The sequence below is a fragment of the Sarcophilus harrisii genome, chromosome 6, assembly GCF_902635505.1.
Source record: "Sarcophilus harrisii chromosome 6, mSarHar1.11, whole genome shotgun sequence".
Lineage (NCBI taxonomy): Eukaryota > Metazoa > Chordata > Mammalia > Dasyuromorphia > Dasyuridae > Sarcophilus > Sarcophilus harrisii.
In genome coordinates this window covers 187,988,368-188,007,118 of record NC_045431.1, presented here as the reverse complement: position 1 = coordinate 188,007,118, position 18,751 = coordinate 187,988,368, and the positions used below count along the sequence as shown (strand labels likewise).

Here is an 18,751-nt window from a genome sequence, read left to right as displayed (position 1 = left end):
CTCTCTGCGGCAGCCGCAGGGCGAGGAGCGGGAGGCGGGGTCGGCGCCGGCGCGCGCGGAGCAGCCTCAGCCTCGGCCGGCGAGCCGCTTCTCCCCCCCCTCCCGCCCCCCCCAACCACCCACCCACCCCCTCGGAGCGCCCGCCGCCTCCGCCGCCGCCGCCAGTCCCCCTCCCTCCTCCCTCCCCCGCCCCCGCCCCGTCCGTCCGTCTGTCGGTGCCGACCCCTGCAGGAGCCGCCGCTGCCGCCGCCGCTCTCCTTCCAGCCGACCGCCGGGGAGCCTGGGCTCCCCTCCCTCCCGCGGAGCCGCCGCCTTACAGCGAAGCCGCCCCCTCAGAGGATGCGACACGGCACAGGTCATTGAGTACCCCGCACCCTGGCCTTCGGCCTCCGGCCCTCGTTATCCCCTCCTCGCTCTTCCTCCCCCCCTCCCCGGCCTAACCGACTTCCCCAACCGCCGCGGGCCGGGCAACGGCGGGCGCGCGGGGCGGAGCGGGGGGAAGGGGCCGGCGGGCGCGCTGGGGGTTCCCGGCGCCGGGGTGGGGGCCGGGGTTGTCTCCTCGGGGCCTGGCAAGGGGCGGGTAGGTAGTGAGGGGTCGGGGGTGGGGGCAGGCTATGATCCCACCCTCCCCTTCTTCCCTCCTAGCCACCCCTTCCATCCCTCCCTTCTCTTCCCCCCTTTCTCTCTGCACTCCCCCTCTCCCTGCTTCTCCCCCCCCCCCCACCTCCCAGCCTTCTTCTTGGGGAGGCTGGTGGAGTCCCTCTATCTGCCAGCAAAATCCCGAGGAGGCTGTGGGTTGCGGCTGGAGTTGCCCTTACCTCCCCTCCCCCTCCACCCCCCATCTCCCGCAGGGCTGGGGCAAAGATTGGGGGGAGCAGCTGCGGGATCCGGCGCAGTGCCCCCACCCCCACCCTCTAGCGGGCTGCGAGCGCACACGCCGTGTGCCGACATCTCTTCGGGTTTGGGGAGGGGTGCCTTTCTCCTCCCCACCCCCCGTGAAGCGGTATGGAATTGGGGAGGGGGTGGTCAGGGCGTCGTGGAGGACGGTCACTTCCCCCTTCCCAGAGTTGCCCCAAGGAGGGCGCGCACACATGCTGGCGAAAAAAAAAAGCCCTCGGTTAAATGAAATGATGAGGGTAGGTAATTTTCCTGCGCCCCCCCAGCCGCACATCTCCTGCTCGCCCGCCCGCCCTCCCCCGGCGCTTTGTATGGCCCTTTCTTGTATTTATCACTATAAACGAACTGGTTCCAGCGATCCCGGTGCTGCCTTTTTCTACTGGATGCGATTGGGGATGATCTGGCAGCAGTCAGGGAAAATGTAATTCTCTAATTCTCGCAGCCTGTATAGAAGAAGGGGGGTGGGGTGGGGAAGCAGCCATGTTAGATCCAGATCCTTTATCCCTACACCAAACGAGGGGATGATCCTCTCCCTGAAGCCTCACTTTCGGCCCGGCTGCACCTGTGTCACTCGGAATCCCGAGCCGAAGGGTGGGGGTGACAGAAGGAATCTGAGCCTCTTCTAATGTGTGTGTGTTTTACCGACCTTTATTTCCAACAATGATACTGAGGGATAGGAAGCCCGGGAGCTCTGCAGGTAGGAGACTTATTTCCAAACCCTTCTAGGTAGTTGTTCCTTGGCTTGCATGATAACTTGTCTCTCTCCTTTGGGTAAGGAATAAGTAAAGGGCCGAATCAAGTCGCTGTTGAGCGAGCATGCTTACAATTCTTAAATGTCTATTAAAAAAGAAGCACATCCTAATTTTAAAAAATCTACATGAACACATTTTGCTGGTTCTAAATGAGCCTAGAAGAGAATGAGAGGTTTGTTTCCTGAATCTATTTGGCTTTGCCATTCGTATTTAGTTTTATAGCCATTTGTCGTCTGAAGGGGGAGTTAAGGACTGCTGCTTCTGCTGAGCATTTTAATTCACAGGAAAAGAAAATAAAGCAGGGCTTTGAAAGATTTGTAGTTTATAGGCCTTGGAAGTTTTTAGAGTAGCTTGTCATATGTAGTACAAAGTCTAGTGGGGTATTAGTTAACATTTTTGTTTTTACCTTCAAAGTGTAGTGTGAGGCTCTTCCTTTGTCAAACTGAAGTTAGCTAATACCGACTAGTTAAATTTTTCTGACCTGCTGGCTCTAGCTGTTAAAATATCATTTTAAAATTTATTCTGACAAGTTATAAATGTACTCCATTAGTATTTATTTTAAGGGATCTTTTTATCTAATTATAGAAATTGTATTTTGATTCTGCAGAAATTAGTACTGCTGAATCAAGGTACTAAAAAGGTATATCTGGTTATGTTTGACTAAAAGACTGAGAATAATCATGTACAATATTGTCATAGAAATGTGTTAAAAAATTCATATTTTGATATGCCATTTGTATTGAAACACAACATAAAGATGAAGTACATTGGTAACTTAGTAATTTAGCCTATTGGCATTTTAGGCTTTGGGGTCATTGTGATATAAAAACACAGTTTGGGTAGGCTGGTGTTGCATTCAAACGTGGCTCATTTTATTCAGTTAATCAAGATTACAGTTTACTGCTCTGGTATAAAGTGAGTTTGCAGATGAATTCAGGTGACAAACCAAGAGAGAACTACTTCAAAACTGATAAGGAATTCTCATGACCTTGTTTAAAGTGCCGTTAAACAGTGATGTGTATTTCTCTTTAATTGCTATTCATGACCAGATCTAGAATGTGGCTGTTTAAATACATTTAAGGTATGCTTTGTTTTTACACAGTGCATATCCATGATTTAAAAGAAGTGTACTGTCCTTTTTCTTAGTATGAAATTTAAAATTATATCCCTTATTATATAGTGATAATAGCTGCAAATTAGATTTGGAAACAAAGAGGATTACCATAGTTTTGAGTCATTTCCTCTTCTTTTTTTTCCACTTTAATATTTGCACAGCACATATTTTAGGTTGAGGGTAGCAATAAGAGCATAGAAAATTGTGAAATCGTTGCATGATTTTTATAAAGAGCATGTATTCAATAATAAATCTTTTAGTAGCATTTTCATGCTTTCTTATAGGGCTAGGTTGATAACTAATTATAAAAGTAAACATAAAATGTATATTCTTCCTTTAAAGAATGTAAGGAAATCCTAGAATGATTTGTAGATGGTCTTCATGCTTGAACTTTGATTTTCCTTTTTACTACTGAGGGAAGAACTTTATAAAAAGATATTGGACCAAGAACCAACAAGTTTTGAACTGAAGTATTAACTAAAGGATGAGTTTTTTTTTTTTTTTTTTTTTTTTTTTTTTTTTTTTTAGTTGACTAAAATAGGTAAGCATGTATATCTAGTTTACAGAATGCATTTATTCCAACCCATATTCTGTAGTAATCCTTTCTATTACAGGATCTACCCTGTCAGATGTTAGTCTTTGCTTAAAGAATTCTAGTGAGGGAGAATCCACTGCTTCCATCCATGCCACTTTTGTATAGTTGCAATTGCTAAAGGCCTTTTTCATTGTCGAATTTTGTCTTTTCGCTTTATCTCGTTACATAGGTGGTACTCAAGTTTTCTCCTCAGGGGCCAACCAGGACAATGCTTTTCCCTTTATTTCTCCTGGTAATTACTCTTTCTGAAGGCTGAACAATCCTATTTGCTTTACCTGATCTTCATATCACATAATCTTGGCCCCTTGATTATCTTAGTTGTTTTCTGAATATTTTGCTGATGAACAGCCTTTCTAAAATGAGATTCCCAGAATGAAATACAATATTTAACACATAGTCTGACCAAGACAGAAGAATTGGCCTCTGACACCTAGTAGTTTATATGACCATATCATTTCCTTTTTCTAAGCCTCATTTGCTGCATTTGTAAAATGACAATAATAGTACTTTATGATAGCCCAGTTAGATAATATATGTAAAGTGTTTTGTAAATCTTAAAAGTATTAATAGATGTCAGTGGTTATTACTATTAACAATTCCTACTAATGATTCCTCTTAAGCTTGCAGTCCATAACCAGGTATTTTAAAGACAAATTATTTTTTGTTGTTAAGTTATTCATATCTTACTGTTCCTGACTCCTTTGGGGGGTTTTCTTGGCAATAATACTGGAGTGGTTTGCCATTTTTTTCTCCAGCTCATTTTATAGATGAGAAAACTGAGACAAACAGGATTAAGTGACTTGCTCACGATCATACAGTTAGCATCTATGGTTAAATTCCAACTCATGTTTTTCTGACTGTAGGCCCCTAATTCTCTTCTGTGCCACCTAGCTGTGAAAGGATCAGTGCCTTCTACCATCTTGTGGAGTTGTTTTTTTGAACTTGAGTGCATGACTTATGTTTATCCCTATTACAGTTCTCCCTAACCCAACCCAAAAAGCACTTTCTTGCAATAAGTAGTTAAGCTGTGCCAACCAGGGCAATGCAGGTACCGATAGCATAATGTGTAACATTCTTGGTTTCCTTTGACACCCACTAACAAAGGGAAGTAGGTACTTCCTTTGTCCCTTCTCCAACACTTAATTCACTAAAAGGCACATAGTAAGCATTTGATAAATGTTTGTTGACTGACTAGCCTTCTACAGGATCAAAACTGGGTTTTTATGATTGCTTAGCATTTTTATATATTTTTTCTTTTTATATTGTCATTGTGTATATATTGCTTTACAGGCTTCACTCCAATTAATTATCTTGGTAGGCCTATTAATTCTTTAGGTCTGACCACGTAGCTGGTTTTGAATAGACTCAGTTGTATCATCTAGCCTCTGTTTCTTCATGTTTTCCACAAGAGGAGAAATTGTGAAATGTTTTGCTAAAACATCAGATGTCTTTTAAGTTAAGGCTTAATGCTGCAGAAAGACTTTGGGAAAATGTGTAAACTTAAAGCGTCTTTTAACATACCTCACCAGTAGGTCTAGGGATGGGTAGTGGACTTATGATTTCATTATTATTGTGAATTCTTTAAAGAGCTGCCTGGGACTTTGGGAATTAAGTGGCAGGTCCAAGGTCACACGGTTGGTACATAGCAAAGGAGAGACTTGAGCCTTTGATCCACCAGGCTAATAGTAACTCTAGTAACTGGCAGACTGGGAACCACTCTTGACAAAACTATGGTGGCTTCTATGGTCTTTTTACTTCTCTAGACATTGAGTAAAAATACCGTTAATTATGTGTTGTTCTATTTTGTCAGAATTGTTCACTAGTTTCTGGAGTGGTATGGAAACCAAGACCAATAGGAATGGAATGTCATAGTACACTTGCTGCTAGTAGTTGAAGACCCAGAAGGATAAATAAATTTCTATAGGCTTACTAACCAAATTAGGTGCATAGTTCTTTAAATTAATATGTTTTACTTAAGTTATTTCATTTGTTCTTCTCCATAACCCTGTAAGTTAAATGTGATTATTATCCCCATTTTGCAGATAATGAAACAAATTTGAGAGGTGTTAAGTGTTTGGTCCAGTGTCACAGAGCTAATAGGCATCTGAGATAGAATTTTAACTCAGGTCTTTGTTACTTTTACTAGTCTAGTATACTACCTTAAATCATAAATTAAATAATACCTATTCAAGTGTTGAAGATTTCTCTTAAAAACTTTAAAATGTGTTCATAAGAGACAAATTGTAAACTGATGGTTTAGACTTCACAACTCTGAAATATAAGTAATAATTTATTTTTAGGATTAAAACCACTCCTTAGAAAATAAAAAATACTCTTAAGTAAAAAGTTGTGAGTCAGTGTGTAGTGTATACAAATGCTGCCAAGAAAGTGATCCACACTTTTTGTTGCCTACATTTGATCTGGGAGGGTATCTTATCAAGTGAAACCTTTAAATTTCATGACTTGAGAGCATGACTTGAAGAAGTTTGGTTTTATAATAAGCATGTGTTTCTTTTTATGTTTAAATCTACTTAGAATACATAGAATTACAATTTAGGATAAATATACTAATAGTTATGTATTTCAGGATTATGTTCATAAAGTATGCATGCAGAATAAAATGAATTAGAAGCCCATTTCTTTTAATAGAATTTTATGACAAGGAAAAAAACTTGAAAATAAGTCATTTATATGGCACTTTTAAAGCTTACAAGGTATAATTTTCTTATAGCTGTGTGTGGTAGAGGAAGAAAAAGAGAAGCATATATTGTAATTGCTCATAGTCATAGAAGGCTGGAATTTGGACCTACGACTTCTGGCTTGGAAGTACAACAGGCTCTTCATTAGTGCACAATGTCCAATCCAGCCCTTTAATTGTGCCGATGATGGAAACTCCTCAAGTTTGTCTCCTTTTTACAGAAAAGAACATTTCTGGCCTTTAGGGGTTCAGTGATTAATGTGGTCATGTGTTGTCACATAGTAATGGCATTCTAGACAGTTCTCCAGATGTCTTTCCAATGCCACTTTGTTTTATTATCATTATCAAATCAAGAGTATGAAAAGAATAATTAGAAAAATACTGAGAAATTATTTTATGTACATAATACTCAACTTCTCATATTCTTCTTTTCTCCCCCCCCTCTTATAATAGCCTATAAAATTGGGTTTGATTAAATGTTTTCTTTTTTTAATCCTTGAGATCCTTAGCAATTGCCTTATTGGCCAAACAAAAAATGAGATTATTTTACATTGACAACTTGACAGTTTGCATTTGATTCTTTATTTTACCATTATAAGTTTTGGAGGAGTTGATTACTTTTCATGAAGTTTATTACGCTGATTAAGAATACCAGGAATCAACTCTAAATCAGATTTGTAGTTCAGATTTCTATTTTGAAGTGATGTAGTAGTGGACAAATTTTCAGATGCTTATACTTATGATCTTATTGAAATAGATGAGATGTATTTCTTTATGAAATTAATGTGCTTCACGTAGCTGCTAATGCTTGCTAGTTGGTATTCAATAAAGACTTGATAATTTTGTATTTCTAAAATCATATTAAGATACAGCATGGGCATTAATATCTTCTCAGTTTCTGTATCTCAAGGTCAGTATATGTAATGTTGTAAGTATTAACATAATCAGTGAATGGTGAAGAGCAAGACTGGATGTAGTATTAAAGATTTAGAGCTAAAAATGTCCTTAGACATCATATAGTCCCCACCTCCTTTTATAGGGGAGGAAACTAAAATCATAAAGTCAGAATTGCCTAAGATCATTTAGGTTAGTAAGTGGCAGAGAGAGGTAGGATTCAAACCTATCTTTTAACTTTAAACCCATTATTTATTTATTTATTTTTATGGTACCACTCTGCCTTCTTAGTTGACTTCAGATTTCATTAAATTATTATGTATCTTTGTATTTGGAATCATAGAAACCAATTAACACATGGAATCAAATTTAATTTAAAGTTAAAACATTTTGGTAGTTGAGTATAATATTTTAACTTTTTATCAAGTCATTAAAAATTCAAGATAGAAACTTGATAAAAGTCCTTCAGGATAGTTGACCAACTATCAACTATATTATGGGGTACAGCATGTGTTTTTCCTTTACTTTGTAAATGGTATGATTTGTTCCATATTTTAAAAAGGCAATTCTTAGTTCATTACATAACTTTAATTTTCAGTTCCTCCAAAGCCATTTTAGTTGCTTAATTTGGGAGCATGTTCATGTGGGTGAACATTAAATTTCTTTTTTTTTTATTATAGTTTTTTATTTACAAAATATATGCATGGGTAATTTTTCAGCATTGACAGTTGCAAAACCTTTTGTTCCAATTTTTTCCCTCCTTCCCCAGATGGCAGGTAGACCAATACATGTTAAATATGTTAGAGTATAGAGCATTAAATTTCTCTTGAGCACCATATAATGGGAATAATCACAAACTCTCAGAATTAAGAGATTCCAGAGGCTACCAAAGATTTTATCCATAGTGGACTGCTTTTTGGTCAGCAACACTCCCAAACATGGCCAGAACCAGATTAAAATGTGATTGGGAAATTTTTAAATTAAAATAATATAGAACATAAAATAATGACAACATGTACTTTTCAGGCATACCTGACAAGAAGTCTTCCAGCTTCCAGATAAATACTTTTAAAAATATTTATTTTTAACAATTCATTTTTTTGAGTTCTTGATTTTCTATCCTCTTCCTATCCCTTCCTCACCCATTGAGAAGGCAAGAAATGTAGTATCAGTTAGACATGTGAAATCATGAGAACATTTATGAGTACTTTCAATGAAATAAATTCATGTTTCCCTCCCTCAAATCCACTCCTTTTGTGAAACTCCATTTTTGTTGAGAATACCATCATCATTTTTGTTACCCAGATTTTCGTGCTTAGTGTCACCTTTGATTTCCTGAATCTCCCTTAACCCAAGTATTGTCACTTGACAAATTTAACAATTCTTCTTCAATATCTGTCAGCTCCCTTCATTTTATTGCCTGGCCACACTTTGAACTCCTCTAGTTCAAAGCCTTCTTTCTTGCTTGAAGACGATATATGTATATATGTATATGTGTGTGTATACTATATATATCTATATAGATATATATAGTATACACATACATATATGTATCAAGAGCTTTCTCATTGCCCTCTGTCTTTTTAATTATTTATTTATTTTGATTTTAATATTTTTCCAAATACATGCAAAGATGCACCTTTGCAAAACCTTGTGTTCCAAGATTTTCTTCATTCCTCTCTTTCTCCCTCTCAGGAGAGCAAGCAATCCAATATAGGTTAAAAATGTGCAATTCTTCTAAACATATTTCTGTAATCATCATGCATACAAAAAAGCATAGATCAAAAAGGAAAAAAACTCAAGCAAAAAAGGTGAAAATATGTTTTGGTCTATATTTAGTCTCTATAGTGCTCTCTCTGGATGTAGGTGGTACTTTCTATCCCAAGTCTATTGGGATCATCTTATTGTTGAATAGAGCTAAGTCTATCACAGTTGATCATCATCTCATAATCTTGTTGCTGGATATAATATTCTCTTGGTTCGGCTCACTTCACTTAGCATCAGTTCATAAAAGTCTTTCCAGGCCTTTCTGAAATCAGCCTCTTGTCATTTTTTATAGAATAATAATATTCCATAACATTCATATACCATAACTTAATTCAACCATTCTCCAATTGATGGGCATCCACTCACTTTCCGATTTCTAGCCACTACAGAAAGGGCTGCCACAAACATTTTTTGCACATGTGCACATTTGCACTTTCCCTTTTTTATGATCTCTTTGGGAAACACTACAAGATCAAAGGGTGTTGGTAGCCCTTTGGACTTAGTACCAAAGTGCTCTCCAGAACGGTTGGATCAGTTCTCACAACTCCACCAACAATATATTAGTGTCCCAGTTTTCCGTATCCCCTCCAACATTCATCATTATCTTTTCCTATCATCTTAGCCAATCTTACCTTCTCCTGTCTCTTAAGACATTCAGATCCTGCCACAGACATCTAATTTTTTTTTTTTTTTGTGACTTTGGGCAAGTCGCATAATCTTTCTAGGCTTCAGTTTCCTCATCTGTGAAATGAGAGAGTTAGCCCTGATGGTTTCTAAAGTTTCTTCTATCTTTAACTATATGATCTTAGAATTTTTCTGAAAGGGTTATGTGTTTCTTCCTACTTTAATTAAACTCCACTAGTGCCCTCTTACTTTCAGAATAAAATATAAGCCCCTCTTTTTACTTAAGTCTTTCACAACTGACCCTAACCTTTCTTTCCAGTCTTATTTTATGCCACTTCTTTCATAGCCAAACTGGCCTTTTTGCTGTTGCTCTGAAATACTCCATCTCCCATATCAATGAGCATAGTAACTGTCCCCTATCCCTGAAATGCCATTATCTTTTTTTTTTTTAAGAAACTTGTATTTCCTTTACAACTCATTTCAACTACCAGCTTCTACATGCTTCCTATTTTGATTTCCCTCCTCAGCTGCTATTGTCTTTTCTCTCCAAAAAACTTATATTTTATTAATTTTACATATATTTATAAATGTACATATAATCCTTGATGGCTCTTGGGAGAGAGACAGAAAAACTATTTTATTTTTGTTTTTATATCACCAGCACCTAATCAAATTTACAGTTGTTCAGTTGTTAGTTTTGCTTGGTTCTTTGAGACCCCATTTGGAATTTCCTTGGCAAAGGTACTGGAGATGTTTGCCATTTCCTTTTCCAGTTCATTTTACAGATGAGGAATTGAGGCAAACAGGGTTAAGTGCCTTGCCTGAAGTCACACAGATTGTAACTTTCTGAGGTTGGATTTGAAAGCATGAAGAAGAGTCCTCCCGATTCTGGACCTGGTACTCTATCCACTTGCGCCACTTAGCTGTTCCAGTGTCTGATATATAGGCATGTAATAGATATTGATTTAGATACAATTGATATCTAATTGATAATTAGATGGAAGAGAACATTAGACATCTCATTCCATTTTTGGATAGCTGTAACTTTTTTTTATAATAGCGTTTTATTTTTCAAAATACACGCAAAGATAGTTTTCATCCTTGAAAAATCTTGTGTTCCAAATTTTCTTTTTCCCTTCCTTTCCTTCCTGCTCACTAGACGACAAGTAATCCAGTATAGGTTAAACATGTACAATTCTTCTAAACAAATTTCCACATATTTCATGTTGCACAAGAAAAATCGTATCAAAGGAGAAAAAAAGCAAGCAAACAACAACAAAGGTGAAAATACTATGTTGTGATTCACATTCAATCCCCACTGCCTTCTTCTCTGGTTGCAGATGACTCTCTCCATCACAAATCTGTTGGAATTGGCCTGAATCACTTAATTGTTGAAAAGAGCCCATTCTATCATTACATACATTGTTGACCATTATATAATCTTCTTGTTGCTGTATATAGTATTCTCATGGTTCTACTCACTTCAGTTAGCATCAGTTCATGCAAGTCTCTTCAGGCCTTTCTAAAATCATCCTGTTGATTATTTGTCATAGAACAATAATATCCATTGCATTCATATACCATAACTTATTTCGTCATTCCCCAACTGATATGCATCTACTCAGTTTCCAATTCCTTGCCATTACAGTAAGGATTGCTGCAAACATTTTTGTACATGTGGATTCTTTTTCCTTTTTTATGACCTCTTTTGGGATACAGACTCGGTAGAGACATTGCTGGATGAAAGTGTATGTACAATTTTAATAGCCCTTTGGACATAGTTCTAAATTGAGGTAGCTCAATTTAGAGAATTCCCTCCTTACATCAACCCTATATCTGCCTCTTTGTAATTTCCACCCATTGTTCTGCTACCTAGGGATAAGTAGAATAAAACTTCTTTACATGATAGTTCTTCCAGTACTTAAAGTGTCATAGTTCCCTTAAGTCTTCTGTTCTCCAGCTTCTTCAACTGAGTTTCAGTCTCCTGTCTGATTGCTTTCCTTTAGACATTCTCCAATTTACCTGTCCTAAAATATGGTGCTTGGAACAGAATAGAATACTTTTCAGATGTGGTCTGACAAAGGCAAAACACAGTGGACACTAACATTTTATAAAACCCTCAGTTTTCCAGAAAAACTGCTGAATTGTTAAGTATGTGACTTAAATTTTAGGGCAGGTAAAAAGGGGAGAAGGAAGTATAAGTTAGGAGTAAAAAGTATTGGGGCCAAATGAGTAAAGTCCTTAAATGTTACATGAAAGTAGAATGATTTCATGACATTCTTTAGCCATGTTGTCAGAATTGAAGAAAGACACTACCAGAGATAGAAATGTGCAAGTTAGGTATGGTGGAAGAATGACGAAGATTTAGAAGGTTTTGTGGAAAGTAGAGTTTAAATAACTCATCATAGAGTCCTAGTGGAGTGGAGATTCATGGGCTAAATCAAGGAGGGACACAAACAAAAAACTAGGAAGGGGTAGATATATATATATATTAGAATGGGAATGGAGTATATATGGAGAGAGGAGTAGGAGAGGATGGGTAGGTCGGAATAGAGCTTAGGATGTTAGGAAATAGAAGTATAAAGATAATAAACTAGTTGGAAAAAAGGAAAATTTGGAACTTAGGGTCTTAAAGTTTGAACAGTTCTGGAGCATAATTCTGCTTGTAGGTACAGAAGAAAAAAAAAAGATCAGTAACAGAATTTCATTGCTACAAATCTATAATTCAAAGGTAAAAAATTTAATATAATTCATTCAGTCAAGTACAATAAAATTATCAAGATAATTAAGACATTTATTAAATTACTTTATGATAGGCATTGAGAAATAAAAACAAGCAAGCAAGGACAATCATTTATCTCAAGGAGTTTACATGCTATTAGGGGAAGTCATTACATGGGAAAGGGGAAATCAGAAAAGTGTAATGGAGAGGTGTTGGGGAAACATTGGCTTGACCTTTACCTGAAAGATAAGACAAAAAAGTTGAGAAACATAAACTGTTGACTTAAAGGTCAACTAATACCACCTTCTTTTAATCCTTCATTCTCAGGGTTTGACTGGGAAGACATTCCTGTCTCCAAGCTCACTCGAATTAGAGCAGTTTGCTTTGATTGACCTTGGGGAAGTACTTTGAAAATGTATACTGCAAAACTTCTTCCCAATATCTATAGATATAGACTAGGATTTTCTTAAATTGTTGCTACAGCATAATAGAATTGTATAACTAATTATAACTATAACTAATACTCTAGTATTAAGCTTGGAGTCAAGAAGACATGAATTCAAATCTGGCCTCAGACAGTCATTAAATTGTGTGCGACTCTGGACAAATCATTTAACCACATAATAAACTTGTATTTAAAAAAATAAAAATAAACTACTGTAGTAGCTTTAGATCCATTCCATCTCCTCTCTATCCCGCCATCCAAAATCTTACGATAATTTCTTTGGTATTAAAATTTCTGTAAATTTTACATTTTCCAACTTCACTGAATTGAGAAAGTCTCTCTAAGAAGAACTTCCTACTTTTAAGACAAGCTGTTCTTCTACTCCTAAAAAAGTAAATAAGCATTAAGGCTCCAGTAAATATGTAACTCAATAGTAATAATAATAGCTAACATTTATGTAGTGTCCAATTGTCCCAGACACTATACTAAGAATTTTATAAATGTTATCTTATTTGATAGTCACAATAATCCTGGGTTGCTAGGTGCTATATTTTTATTCTTATTTTACAGATGAGGAAATAGAAGCAAATAGGCTAATTGACTTGCCCAAGGTCACATAGTTGGTCTCTGACACATACTCTCTGAAGCTGAATTTGAGCTCAAATCTTCTTGTTTCCAAGCCTGGCACTGTACCCAGTGTTCTATTTAACTGCCTCCAATTAATTTAAGTGCTTTTTTTTTTTTTAACCTCATTAACTGTTTCACAGAGAGAGAGGCAAAGAAACTTAAAACTTATAAACTGCTGAGTAAATGAAGATATGTTGGAAATGAACATTAAACTATTCTCAAAAGATGTTGATGAGAAAATGGGATGATTATTAAGAACATCCATTAATATTTAGACACAGCTGTATTATAGTCCCTTCCTTACTACTTAATTTGCTAAATTCTGCTATCTCAGTTTACTCTATTCTGATTTATTTCAAGCTTTTTAGTGTTGGTGGAATGCTAGGCATTGGGGGAAGTGGACAAGAAGATGTAAAATACATACAAACACAAAGTAGTTTCTTTGGAAGGGGGCAGTAATAGCTGGAGGTGAGGCATCAAGTTGGACTTAATACTGAAGCTGAGCCTTGAAGAGGGCTAAAGACTAGGAATTCTTCAAAGCAAAGATCTGAATGTATTCTAAGCATTGGAGATATCCTGTGCAAAGACAAGGAGGTAGGAGATGTAGTTGTGTACAGGGAAAATGCTGGGATGAATAATTGTATAATAAATCTGGAAGGAGAATTTAGAGTCTGAAGGACTTGGTACCATACTGAGGAATTTGTGTTTAATCCTGAAATCCAGAGGAAGTTACTTGTCATACTTGAGTGATGTAATCAGACATGTGTCTTAAAAATATTACTTTTGGTTGTGGGATGGGGTGAGGAAAGGGAGCACAGAAAAGCAGGGTAGCTTTGAAAATGATGTGTTGAATTTATTGCATAGTGGTTTTTTTTGGTTTGCTTTTTCTAAACTGTCAATAGAAATTAAGGGTTTTATGTATGCATGAAAATTTTTTCTGTCCTTCTGTATTTAAGTTAAAAATGAATAAAAATAAAAGAAATATCACTTTGGCAGATGATGACTGATTGAATATGGGAAATACTAGAAGCAAAGAGACTGTTTTGGAATCTCTTGCAATATTGCATGTGATTGATAAAGATTCTAAGTATTCCGGAGCCTCTGTATACTGTAGGTGAAGGAAAGAGGGAATCGAGTTAATGTCAATCATTTTTAAAATGTAGGGAACTTATGGTGAATAGGCCTCTATATGTAACAAATTTGGATGTCACCTAGTAAGCACAAATTAGTGATTTCCTCCAACTTGTTTAACAAAATGTAAAAAGAAAAGGTGGATCTTGAGATCTGAAGTCATGATAAGCTAGGGTTGGAATTTGATAAGAAATGAGGAGTGATAGAACCAGAGGCAAAGGATTTGAGTGTAGAGAACAAGATATAGTTAAAGTTATTAATTATAGACTTGAGATTGGGAAGGGAGAAAAGAGTCAAATGTGATGAGAGCACTGAATTTGGAGTTGGAGGAATTGAATTAGAATGACCTTGTTTTGTATAACATTGGTCAAGTCACTTAAATCTCATTTTCTTCACATGTAAAACAAGAGAAACTAGTGTGCTTTTGAAAATTCTGTTGTATAAATTCTTTCCCTATTAAAATATAATCTCATGGAGAGCAGGTACCTTCTTATCTGTTTGTATCCCCAATACTTTGCACATAGTCATTACTTAATAAATGTTTTGTTCATTGAAGTCACTTCCAGCTCTAAATCTAATCCTGAAGTTGACTATTTGCAAGATGATGCAAATCTTGCAAATTTATGATGTTTCATCATAAAAATAATTGCAGATTATTTGCTAATGTCTGTTGCAGAGGACAAGGTGGGAGAGAAATCCATTCAAGAACTCTGTAACATCTTCCAAAAAAAAGGTGGGTATAGGAAAGGATGCAAACTCTCCCCCCCCTTTTTTTTTTTAAGGAAATACTGTTCAGAAGTGAAAACGGAAATCTTTCTAGATGAAAGTCTCATATCCCATAGATCATTAAAACTTGCTTTGTGAAATGAACTGGACATGGGGAATACCAAGTAACATTGACACTCCTAAATTGGTTGTCTTTGTAGAATCAGAGCACTGACTTGTTAAAGGACTAATACAAAACTAGAAGGAATAATAAAAAATAAGAAAAAGATGTGGCATGCAATTAAAATGATTCTAATGCTGATTTGTAACAAACTATTGATATTGAAGAAATGGAAGATGGAGAGAGGAATGAATACAAAGAAAAATTAGTACTATTGCTTTAAGTTTAATCAGTGTAAAAGTTAATTGTCATTATAAGACTAAAAGAAACTAGAAATTGCTGGTGACAGTAGAGGACAATATTGGCATATAAAAATAAGCTTGCTTTTGAAATCTTAATGCTAAGTATAGTAAAGGATCATGATGTTTGACATTCACTGGAATTAGGGGCACAGAACCCCTGAGAATATTAAAAGCTGTGAATAACTCTTGGCCCTACTCTAAATCTTTATTTGTAGTCATTCTGATCATATTTATTTAATACCCAAAATAAGTAAAATGGCACATTATTTCCACATTAAAAAGTTATAATTTCTGTGTGAGAGAAATTAGTATTTTGCACACTTTTTATAGTATAGAGTTCTTGAAGCATGTTTGAAAAGTTGAAGCAAGTACTTAATGGATTTCCTTCTACAAAAAGCACAAGATACAAGGATCATTGTGACTGAGACAAAGAAGAGGGATTCCCAAAGACAGTGCATTGTCTGTAGCTCTGAAACTTTTAATAAAATTCAACTCTAATTTATGAATGTATATTTATGGAAGCAGATGATAAAACATACTATTAATATACAGTATTTATGATGTACAAAATTTTTAAAAAGTTTTCTTTTCATGTGTGTATTGTCTGTGATTATCCACAGTACCTCAAATCTCCAAAAATTTCCATTTAATTGTTGATGGCCAACCCACAAATAAACAAAACCACAAATATAAAACCCTTGAATGTTGAGAAATGACTGTACTTCATAAAGCAGCTAGACACATTGGAGGGCGAATAAAATTAAATAGAGTTTGGCAAGGAACCTAATTAGACAGTTGTCTTGAGGGAATTTAAGAATTCAACTAGGAGGGTAACACATAAAGAGAAAATGGAAAAGATCTGTAAAAAATTTATAAAATATATATTTTTTGAAAACTTTTACCCTCAAGGACAACGAGCTTGTAGATTTAGATTGTAATTTCCAGCATGCTTCATGAGGGAGTAGAATAGATGAGGGGAAAAAGATGAAAACTGATGGACTAAACAGTATGAGCAGAGCAGGTTCACAGGAGGTCCTTGCTGCAGGTGATATCATTTTGTGAACTTTTCCCTTCAATTATCCCCCTTCTAATCTTCCACTCTTCTCTATCTTATCTCTTCTTTTTCATAACAAGCAAAAGCTAGTTTCATCATCTAAACTACTCACAGAGTAGCTGATTTCTAATAATTTTCTATAGAAATTTAGCATTGGAAGGTCCCTTCCAACCCTTCAGTGCCTAAGAAATAGTTATACAACCTATACTTAAAGATCTTCAAGGAAGGAAATCACACATTGCTTTCTACTTTTCTAGGGAATTTCTAGGAAAATTTTTTTTCAAGCATCAAACCTAAATTGACCTCTTGGTAACTTCTACCCATTATTTCTGTTTCCAATCTCTGGGACCAATCAGAATGAGTTTAATTCTTTTCATATGACAACTCTTCAAAGCCCTATTAATTATTTATCCTCTAGTAGTCCCGCTACTTACCTCACCTAGTAAGACTCTCTACAAGATAACCACGGTCTTTAATCCCTAAATTAGATGGTCTTTTTTTTTTTTTCTTTTAAAAAAAATTTAAAATTGTTTTACTTTTTTTTGGTTATACATGTACATTTACTTTTTTTTTTTTTTATTTTTTTTGCTGAGGCAATTGGGGTTAAGTGACTAGCCCAGGGTTACACAGCTAGGAAGTGTTAAGTATCTGAGGCCAGATTTGAATTTGTGTCCTGACTAAAGGGCTGTTCTAGTATATTTAACTTTTAAAATACACATTTCTTTATGAATCATGTTGGGAGAGAAGAATCAGAACAAAAGGGAAAAATCACAAGAGAGGAAAAAACAAAACAGAAAAAAGAAGTGAGTAGCATATTTTGTGTTTTACATTCAATCTCATAGTTCTTTTTCTGGTTGCAAATGGCATTTTCTATCCAAAGTTTATTGGGATTGCCTTGGATCACTGAAGCACTAAGAAGAACCAAGTCTTTCATTGTTGATCATTGCACAATCTTGCCATTACTATGTAAAATGTATTCTTGATTCTGCTTGTTTCGCTCAACATCAGTTGATGTAAATCTTTCCAGACCTTTTTAAAATCAGCTTGTTCATAATTTTTTATAGAACGAATATATTCCATTATGTTCATATGCCTCAACTTATTCAGCCCTTCCCCAATTGATGGGCATCTTCATTTTCTAATTCTTTGCTAAGATGGTCTTCTTACTCATCCTTGATCTCCTAGCAGCATTTGACACTCTTTTGACCATTTGCTTCTTCCAGGATGCTTTCTCATTCCTTGATTTTTGTCACAATAGAATTTTTTTCTTACATGCCTTCACAGTTCCTTCTGCTGTCTTACTATCTGTATCCTCTCACTGTGAATGCCCTCTAAAAGTTCTGTCCTGGATTTTCTTCTTTTCACTCTATATATCTTCTCCCTGTGAGCAGTTTCTAGTCCTGTGAGTTCAGTGATCATTTCTATACAGATGAGACATGGATTTATTAATATAGCCCTACTTTATCTCCTGAATTCCTGTGTTATTTCCCTAAATCCCATGTAGACATCTCAAACTCATTCAAAATGGAGCTCATCTCCCTTTCAGTTGTAGTCTTTCTTTAACCCTTCCCTATTTTTCTTGGCAAAACCATACTTCTAGTCATTGTTTCCAGAAAAAAAAAAATTAATTGGCTTTATTCTGCTTTGTTCATTCCTGCTTCATTGTTTCAGGGACTGAATCTTGTCAGTTTTACCTATTTAGCATCACTAGCATCCATGCTTTTCCTTCACTCTTTAATGGTCATGTTCCTAGTTCAGACTTTTCTCTTAAGTATTGGTAACAACCTCTTAATTGGAGTAGCCTGGTATAGTAAAAGGGAAGACTAGATTTAGAGCCCAAAGACTACTTCACATTCCAGCTCTGTGTGGCCTTAGTAAGCAGGATACTTAGACTTTTCCTTATATGTAAAATGAGAAGCTTAGGTGACTTCTATACTGATTCCAGCCTTCCTAGATAATTTGACATGTTCCCTTTAATGAATTCAGCCTTCTACCCAAATTGATATGCTTGCCAATCCCTGACGATTTGATTCCACTTTCTATATCTGTGGTAGAGATAAGATACTCTGTCTGAAATAAACTCCTTCTCCATCACTTCTGCCTTCTAGAATTCTTGGAGTCTTTCAAAACATAGCTCATTAAGACATGTTCTATGGGAAGTCTTTCCTGGTACCTTTAGTCTTTTTTGGAAGTCTTTCCTGGTACCTTTAGTCTTTTTTTTAACCTCTGTTTAGTGCCTATTTACATGTATTTTACTTTTTCCCTTCCTCCAGTAGAATGTCAACTTCTTTGTGGTTTGTTGT

The 18,751-nt window shown here is 36.4% G+C and overlaps 1 protein-coding gene across 1 annotated transcript in view; it reads left to right on the top strand.

Annotated features, from left to right (window-relative positions):
- The first annotated feature begins 1,533 nt into the window (after window positions 1-1,533).
- Window positions 1,534-18,751, top strand: part of NSD2 (nuclear receptor binding SET domain protein 2) — a 116,442-nt gene continuing 99,224 nt past the window's right edge. The window contains 1 exon segment of the mRNA XM_023506150.2: window positions 1,534-1,594. The gene's annotated coding sequence lies outside the window, so the exon portion shown is untranslated.